At 39.3% G+C, this 9,597-nt stretch overlaps 1 protein-coding gene across 6 annotated transcripts in view; it reads right to left on the bottom strand.

Annotated features, from left to right (window-relative positions):
- The window catches only part of LOC144579887 (uncharacterized), a 291,251-nt gene that overhangs the window by 231,339 nt on the left and 50,315 nt on the right, over positions 1-9,597 (bottom strand). The gene's annotated exons all lie outside the window — the stretch shown is intronic.

Below are 9,597 nucleotides of genomic sequence, written 5' to 3'. Positions count from 1 at the left end.
GATTTGATGTCAGATAAATTAATGTGGTTCAAACCTGGCAGAATCTGGGGGAAGGAACAGAATAAGCAAAATACAGATTAATGTTTTACAGCAGAAGAAGAATCACTTCAGAAACAGAAGAAAATATCAGGCAAATACTTCTTTATGCTCTCAAAGAAATTGGAATAGAGATGAACTCTGGAAGAAATAAAACTCAAAGAAGAAATTTGAGAGATCAAATATGATCAGATAAGATGACAAAATTGTTGAAGAGTGAGATGGCAGAGTCTTAGGACAATAAAAAGAAAATAAATATATAAATGTCACAAAAATGAAAGCCACCTTAAAAGGAGCAGGAGGGCCAGGTGCAGTAGCTCACATCTGTAATCCCAGCACTTTGGGAGGCCGAGGCAAGCAGATCATCTGAGGTTAAGAGTTCAAGACCAGCCTGGCCAACATGGTGAAACCCCATCTCTATTAAAAACAAAATACGAAAATGAGCCTGGCGTGTTGGTGCGCGCCTGTAATCCCAGCTAGGCTGACGCAGGAGAATCACTTGAACCCAGGAGGTAGAGGTTGCAGTGAGCCCAGATAGCACCACTGCACTCCAGCCTGGGCAACAAGAGTGAAACTCCATCTCAAAAAAAAAAAAAAAAAGAGCAAGAAGTAGAATACATACTGATGAAAAGAGTCAGAAATATAAATTTTGGAGAAAATTAATGATTTGCAGGAAGATAATAAAGATATAAAAGTAAAATAGTTGGCATTATAAAATCAGTGAGGAAAAGATAAATTATCTAATAAATTAAATTGGTATAATTAGTTACAAATTTGGAAAAATAAGCTGGTTTGATTTCCTTTTTTTTTTTTTTTTTTTTTTGAGACAGTGTCTTGATCTGTCACCTAGGCTGGAGTGCAGTGGTGCAGTCTCGTCTCACTGCAACCTCCGTCTTCCAGGTTCAAGCAATTATCCTGCCTCAGCCTCCTGAGTAGCTGGGACTACAGGTGCCCGCCACCACACCTGGCTCATTTTTCATCTTTTTTTTTTTTTTTTTTTTTTAATGGATTGGAGGTTTCAGTGGGATGGGAGAATCACAAGGAATCAGGTGTTCAGAGGAATGTATTGAGTAGAGGTGAGGAACTAGGATGTTGAAAAGTAAAAAAAGGAGAGAAGGAGAGGAAGAAAGAGGAAGAAAAAGAGGGAGAGAGAACAGGAATATTGCTTCATTCTAAAAATGGGTATTAATAATGGCTGATCAATATTTTGTGTATTTAAAATGGAGAACTCTATAAATATTTATTGAGTTTACTTGTTCCGGATCTGAGTTGAAGTCCTGGATATCCTTATTAATTTTCTGTCTCATTGAGTCTAAATCTCGTTATGGGTCTTACGTATCTGGATATTAAGATCTCTTATTGTTGCATTGATCCTTTTACCACTGTATCTTTGTTGCTTTGAAATCTATTTTATCAAATGTGAGAATTGCAACTCCTGCTTTTTGTTTATTTATTTATTTTTGCTCTCCATTTGGTTGGTAAATTTTTCTCCAACCCTTTGTTTTGAGTCTTTGTGTATCTTTGGATATACCATTAGGTTTTGGCTGTATCTTTTGATTGGGGGATTTAGTCGATTTAAATTTAGGGTTACTGCCATTTGATGTTAACTGGCTATTTTATCCATTCGTTGATGTAAATTCTTTTTTATGTTGATGCTCTTTACTTTTTGGTACATTTTTAGAAAGGCTCATACTGGTTGTTCCTTTCTATGTATAATGCTTCTTTCAGAAGTTCTTGTAAAGCAGGCCTGGTGGTAATAAAATCTCTGAGTACTTGCTCATTCATAAAAGATTTTATTTTTCCTTCAATTGTGAAGCTTAGTTTGGCAGGATATGAGATTCTAGGCTGGAAGTTCTGTTCTTTAAGTATGTTGAATATTGGCCCCCACTCTCTTCCGGCTTGTAGGGTTTCTGCTGAGAGATCTGCTGTAAGTCTAATAGGCTTCCCTTTATGGGTAACCTGGCCTTTCTCTCTGGCTGCCCTTAGTATTTTCTCCTTCATTTCGATCCTGGTGAATCTAACGATTCACCTTGGGGTTGCTCTTCTTGAGGAATATCTTTGTGGTGTTCTCTGTATTACCTGGGGTTGAATAGTGTCCTGCTTTGCTAGATTGGGAAAATTTTCCTGGATAATATCCTGAAAAGTATTTTCCAGCTTGGATTCATTCTCTCCATCACATTCAGGTACACCAATCAAACGTAGATTGGGTCTTTTCACATAGTCCCATATTTCTTGGAGACTTTGCTCATTCCTTTTCATCCTTTTTTCTCTATTCTTGTCTTGTCGTTTTATTTCATTAAGTTGGTCTTCGACCTCTGATATCCTTTCTTCTGCTTGATCCATTCTGCTATTTAAACTTGTGTATATTTCACTAAGTTCTCGTGTTGTATTTTTCAACTCCTTTAGTTCATTTATATTCCTCTCTATATTGTCTATTCTTTTCAGCATTTCGTCAAACCTTTTTTCAAAGTTCTTAGTTTCTTTACATTGGGTTAGAACAAGTTCTTTTAATTCCCGGAAGTTTCTTATCATCCACCTTCTGAAGCCTACTTCAGATAATGGAACACAGTCCTTTTCCATCAGGGCTTGTTCCATTACTGATGAGGAACTGCAATACCCTGTAGAGGGAGAGTGGTTCTGATTTTGGGTATGCTCAGCCTTCTTAGGCTGGTTTTTTCCCTTTATTATAAATTTATCCATCTGTCGTCTTTACAATTACCACTTTTCTAATTAGGTTTCTGAGTCGACATCCAGTTTATTGATTCCCAGTGCTGGGATTCAAGCAACCCACTGCGCCGGCCAAAGTAGCAGCGATAAGACTGATGGTGCTCTTCTGCCCCGGAATCTCTGGTCTGGCTTCCTTCTTGAGTCCACAACAAGCGGCTCTGCCTTCCCAGAGCTCCAAACACAGGTCAGTAAGGGTACCAGTCCTGTTTACTCTACATGAAGAGCTGCCGCGCCAAGGCACCGGCAAAACTGCTGCGCCGGCCACAAGAGTCGTGCTGGCGACCCGTGGGGCTCCTCCACTAGAAAGCTGCTTGTCCGTGAGCGACGAAAATTCATCTGAAAGTGTGGCGTCCTCTTGTTCTCTGAGCTTTCACTGGGAGCTACAATCCTGAGCTATTAGTGATCAGCCATCTTGGATCTCTTTTCATCTTTTTAATAGAGATGGAGTTTCACCATGTTGTCCAGGCTGGTCTCGAACTCCTGACCTTGTGATCCTCCTGCTTCAGCCTCCCAAAGTGCTGGGATTACAGGTGTGAGCCACCTCACCCAGACCTGGTTCACTTTCTAAATACTTACACTAAGATAAATTATAAATAGATTAAATAGGTGACTGTTAAAATATTTAAAAGTAGTTATTTTAGTATTTGATGGAGAAAAGTTTTCTAAGCATGAACCAAAAATCCAGAAATCATTAAAGGCAAGATTGATAAATTTAACTACATAAAAAATATAAGCTTCCTAATAGTTAAAAATCAACAGTCAAAAGACAAGAACAATCTGGAAAAAAATAACTGCGACGAGTATGACAGACAGAGCTAATATTCTTAATATAACAAGAGCTTCTATAAGTCAAATGACAAAAAAAAAGCAATGAAAAAATAGCCAAAGGACATGAACAGATAATTGATTTTTAAAAAGAATACAAATATAAACAAACACATGAAAAGATGCTCCACCAAATTCTAATTTTAAAGAATGCAAAATAAAAAAAGAATGAAGGCTTCTGCTTCCAGTATGCCCAAGTAAGCACGTAAGCTTTTCCTGGATATGACTTCCACAGGCAACTATAACCTCTGGAGAAAATATCACACATACATAAGTACACATCCATACACAATGATCCGAAGACACTGAATAGTGAACAAAAGTGTTAATCTAGTCTGAAAGAAAGTTAAAACTTCAAACAAGGAAATAATAAAAAGTGATCTTCCTGTTTTTATGGCTTTTAGCCTGAGGTTAGTGATACACAGAGTACTAAAAGTCTGATAGAAAAAAGCATGGTTTTTGTGGGCCGGAAAACTAGAGGACAGAGTTAGAGCAGCTGCATGCACCAGAAAAGGAGGGGAGAATTCCTGAAAGGAAAGAATCTGAGTAGAGGAACCCCCAGATTCTGAGGCTAAATTATACCTAATTCTCTGGATTCATGGGCAGACTCAGAGCAACTCACATAAAGACAGTATTGAACTGAAACTTGAGCTGCCAAGGAACAAGATGGTTTGCAGCCTGAGTCCAATCAAGTTAATTGCCTCCAAACACAAAAACATCACAAGTTTTGGAAGGAAATAACAAATGTCAGCGTTTATACAACATATCACAATGTACAAGACACAATTCAAGATTTGGCATATGAAGTGCAGAAAAAATAAATGTGATCTACTGTCAGGAGAAGGTAGCCGGTAGAGACCAATCCCAGTGTTACCCAAAGTTTGGCATTAGCAGACAAGGATTTTAAAGCATTTATATCGCTTATCCTCAATGAAATAAAAGAATATATCTTTCCAATAAATGGAAAAATACCAATAGAGTAATAAAAACTTCAAAAAGAATCACTGGAAATTCAAAAATGATATCTGACATTTAAACATCACAAGCAGCAATAAAAGTTTAAATTAAAATTAAAATTCTACAGCAGAATGCTGATGACAATGAAAAGTCAATAAACTTGGATATAAATCAATATAAATCATCCAATCTTAAGAACAGAAAAAAATGCATAAAATTAACAGACTTTGGCTTCTAAAGGACAATATCAAAAAGTTAAAGAAACATGCTCTGGGAGTCCGAAAAGGCAAGGTAAGACTGAGGTAGAAAAATATTTGAAGATACAAATGTAGAAAAATTTCCTGATTTGGTGAAAAACATAAATTAACAGATTCCATTATTTCAGTGAATCCCACACAAGATAAATATGAAGAAAACGACACCTAGGCACATCATGGTAAAACTGTGGAAAACCAAATATAAAAGCAGCACATCACAGGAGAACAATGAATAAAGTTTCTGATTATTTGAATTGTAAATTACAAGATCCAAAAGGCAGTGAAATATACTTTTAGAGTGTTGAAAAAATAAAATCTATCAACTTGAATTCTACATCCAAGAAAGATATCCTTCAAGAATGAAGGCAAAATATAGTTTCAGGTTGAAAAACAAAATGCACAAGATAATTTGTCACCATAGACTTGCACTACAAGAAAAGCTAAAGGAATTTCTTCTAACTGAAGGAAACTAGTACCAGATGGAAATGAGAATCTCTAGGAAGTAATAAAGAGCAATGAAACAAAGGCCGGGCATGGTAGCTAATGCCTGTAATCCCGGCGCATTGGGAAGTTGAGGTGGGAGGACCACTTGAAGCCAAGAGTTCAAGACCGGTCTGGGCAACATAGCAAGACTCCATATTTAAAGGAAAAAAGTTAGGCTGGGGTGGTGGCCCACACCTGTAATCTCAGCATTTTAGGAGGCCAAGGCAGGTGAATCACTTGAAGCCAAGAGTCCAAGATCAGTCTGGCCAACATGGCAAAACCCCACCTCTACTAAAAATACAAAAATCTCTTGAACCTAAGGAGGTGGAGATTGCAGTGAACTGAGATCATGCCATTGCTCTCCAACCTGGGTGACATAGTAAGACTGTCTCTCGAAAATAAATAAATAAGTAAAAAGTTAGGCAGGTGTGGTAGCATGTGTTTGTAGTCCCAACTTCTCAGAAGGCTGAGGTAGGAGGATCACTTGTGCCTAATAGTTCCAGGTTACAGCGAGCTATGATCATACCACTGTGCTTTAGCCTGGGCAAGAAAGTAACACTCCATCCCAAATTTAAAAAAAAAAGCAATGAAATCATAACTATCTGTGGGTATATATGAATGACTATTTTTTCCTCTTTGTTTTTTCAAAATATACAGTAATACTTAAAGCAAAAATCATAACATTTATTATAATGATATGCATTTATAAGTATATAGATGATTATATATAGCAACTAGTGCAAAAGCATGGAGGGGAGTAAATAGACTTCCATGACTGTAAAATTTTTATATTTATTTTTAACAATATTTACACACAAAATGATACAATATCAACTGTAAAAGGACTGTGCAAAGTAAAGGATATAGAGCAGGGGTCCCCAGCCCCCAGGCTGTGGACTGGTACTGATCCGTGGCCTGTTAGGAACTGGGCTGCACAGCAGGAGGTGAGCGGGAGGAAGCATTACTGCCTGAGCTCTCCCTGTTAGACCTGCAATGGCATTGGACTCTCATAGAAGCATGAAACCTACTGCAAACTGTATACATGAGGGATCTAGGTTGCATGATTCTTATGAGAATCTAACTAATGCCTGGTGATCTGAGGTGGAACAGTTTTGTCCTAGAACCATCCAGGGTTCCTGGTGCCAAAAAAGTTGGGCAGCGCTGACATAGAGTATGTAATCCCAAGAGCAACAACCAAAACAAATGAAACAGATGCAACGAGCTACAGCTAAAACAATGGTTTTTCATACAAACTTGGTAAAGTAATCCTATATCCTGTTGGAAGAGCATGTTGCCAGGAAGAACAAGGAAAATGTGAAGGACAGGTAATTCATAAAGATGGAAACTCAAATGGCCGAGAAACATTTGAATAGTTTTTGAAACAGGAAAATGAAACGAAAGTAATGCAATATGATTTTCTACCCACGGACTGGACAAACAAAACTTTAACAACTGTGCTGTCAGAGATGTGGGGAAATGGGAATGCCTGTAATTACTGGTGGGACTATAAATCAGTACAACTGCCTTGAAAAGCAAGGTAGCCACAAGGTAAAGTTGGAGACTTAAGGCAATTATGGTAAAACATTAACATGTATTCAATCCCAGTAGTGCGTATGTAGTGACGTAATATATCTGTCCTGTACCTTTAAGGTTAGAAATGTTTTATTATTTTGACAGTACGAATGTTACAATATAACAATATGAACAACAGGTAACACTGTGTATGTATACATGTGCTCATTAGTTGACACTTGTAACAATATGGATATTAACCAAGGAGCACAAAGAAATAAAATGGGAAGTAAAACAAAGATTTATGCTCAACCATGTTCCCTGAAGCACTGTCTATAAGGCAAAAAACTGACAATCACTTAGGTGGCTGACAACAGGAGACTGTTGAAATAGATTGTATATAATCAAATATATGCAGCAAAAGGAAGGAATTTATATGTGTGACAAAGTATAGCAAGTGTATTTTTAATGGATAAGACCAAGCTGTATAAAATTATCCCATCAAAAACGTACTGTTTTTTGCTTGTACATGCATAAAAAATGGATGCAAGGATACCCAAGAAACTGTTAACAGTGGTTACTTCTGGGAAGTAGGACTGGGAGGGAGAGGCAGATTTTTATTTTCCAATTTATCCTTTTCTAAATTATTTGGATTTTTTTTTACCGGAGGCATATATTACTTTTATAGTTTAAAATGTTGCTTTTGCTCAGAATAACAAGCGACTAGTTGATTTGCTGAGTCACTGCAGCTGCAGAAGGAACTTGGGTTTTACTGCTGTTACTCATCTCATTTTGCCTTTTATCCTAGGACTCAGATCACTTCCCTTTCCCACACTTGGAACCTCAAAATCATGTCCCTTCCTGACCTATTCCTTGCCATTCCCAAACTCCTGAAGCCATCCCCTGGAAACTCAGAGTCATCAGCAAAACTCTCTATCCCCAATCTCTTCTCTAAATGCAGTCCTGGCTTTCCTGCTCTAATAGTAACCAGCTGTCCTGAGAACACCGCTCCCCTGCAGCGCCCACCAGGCCTCATGCACTGGCCCTGAGGCTGGCATTGGGGGATGCTCTTGCCTCCATCCTTTCTGACTTGCTGCACCCTCCAGCATCTTTGAATCTCGGATGTTCTGGCAGGCCCTTCCACACCTCTACTCATTGCAGTCATCTCCCAACTCCTGGAACACACTCCACCAGACCTTGATGATTCTAGCTGCTAGGTCACTGTCACTCTCTCCAACCCTACTCTTGCCTTAATTCTTGGAATTTTTAACATCCACACAGATGATCCTCCCAAAGTCCTCGCTTCTCAGTTCCTGTCTTCTCATCCAGGGATCCTGTCCTCAACCCGACCTCACCTACACACTTTCACAGTCATATCCCAGTTTTGCATTTTCAACAACAACCCCTCACTAATCATAATCCTAGACATTCTGTTTTCCAACACCATCTCCTATCTTTCTGTCTGCAGGGCCAGTAAGGAGTGATACCTTTCCTCACTCATCCTAAGGGACATGGCCAACACTGATATAACAAAAACAGGTTAACAAGAGAAAAGCATAACAAACTTATTTAATCAAATTTTTATGTTACACAGGAGGCTTCAGAAATGAAGGCCCAAAGACCCAGGAAAAGCATTCTGTTTTTAAGCTTAGATTCTACAAAGAATGGATAGCCATGTAGAAGTGTGATTAGATAAAAGGTCTGATGTAATGGTAATAGATTGAGGGAAACCAGCAAGGCCTGCATGTTCAGAACCTTCTTGGCCTCTGTGTAGCATTCCCTCCCCTGTGGAATGGGACAGAACACCTCTTACATGAAGGTCTTCAAGGGAGAAGGGAGAGAGTGACCAATATATCCTTATTTTCCATCATCTCAGCATAGCACACTTGGTTGACACAGAGCAAATAGATTTTTTCATATCTCTGGTAGAGGCTGGAATTGGGACAAACCCACCACATGTGGGCCCTTTGCAGCCAGAGGCAAATGGCTGAGCTGGAAGTTTCAGGTATATACCTTCTAGGTTGTATGGCTTGATTTTGGAGAGAGAGGTTCAGGTTGCTATGGTCAGCTTTGGAGGAGTTCTGGTTTCTGTGACTCAATTAGGGAGAGAGAGAGGAGTGAGACACAGGAGGGCAGTAGAAGGTCAGAGGAACCTTGCTTCTGAAGCTCTACAGTCTCTCAGTTCAATATACTCAGCATGCTAAGGTGCCATACTTAGGGGTATCACGATCTGAGCCCCAACACAACTCACTCTTTCCAGGTACGGTACCTCACTGAGCTGATAATGCATCTATTCTACGGCCTTTTAACTGTCTCCTAGCCCCTCTTCTCCTCACGTCTCTTTACCCAGTTTAAACCCATGGTCAACCTCAACTCTCTGCCTGCTATGCCTGTGCCCACACAGCTGAAGAAGTCCAGAGAAAACACACAAGACTTCAAGGAATTGAATGGGTGAGCCATCCGATATCTGGGGGAAATGTATGCCAGAAACTATGAATAGCATGTGCAAAGGCCCCGGGGCATCAGATTGCACAGGGACATTGAGGAACAGCAGAAGGCCAGACAGCCAAGAAGAATGAGCAAAGGGGAGCATACTGAAAATGTGGTCACAGAAGTGAGTAGGAAACCAGGTCAGTTAGGGTTTTGCTGGCCATGATAAAGACTACTTTCTCTCTGAGTAAGATGAGGAGCTTTCAGAAGATGTTAACAGAATGACATCAACGGACTTCTATCTGTAGAGGTTCCTCTGGCTGTGGTGCTGAAAATAGATGACAGATGCAAGGGCAGGAGCAGAGAGACC

This window comes from Callithrix jacchus, chromosome 17, assembly GCF_049354715.1.
Source record: "Callithrix jacchus isolate 240 chromosome 17, calJac240_pri, whole genome shotgun sequence".
NCBI lineage: Eukaryota > Metazoa > Chordata > Mammalia > Primates > Cebidae > Callithrix > Callithrix jacchus.
The sequence above is the reverse complement of the archived record's forward strand: the minus strand, read 5'-3'. Positions and strand labels throughout refer to the sequence as shown.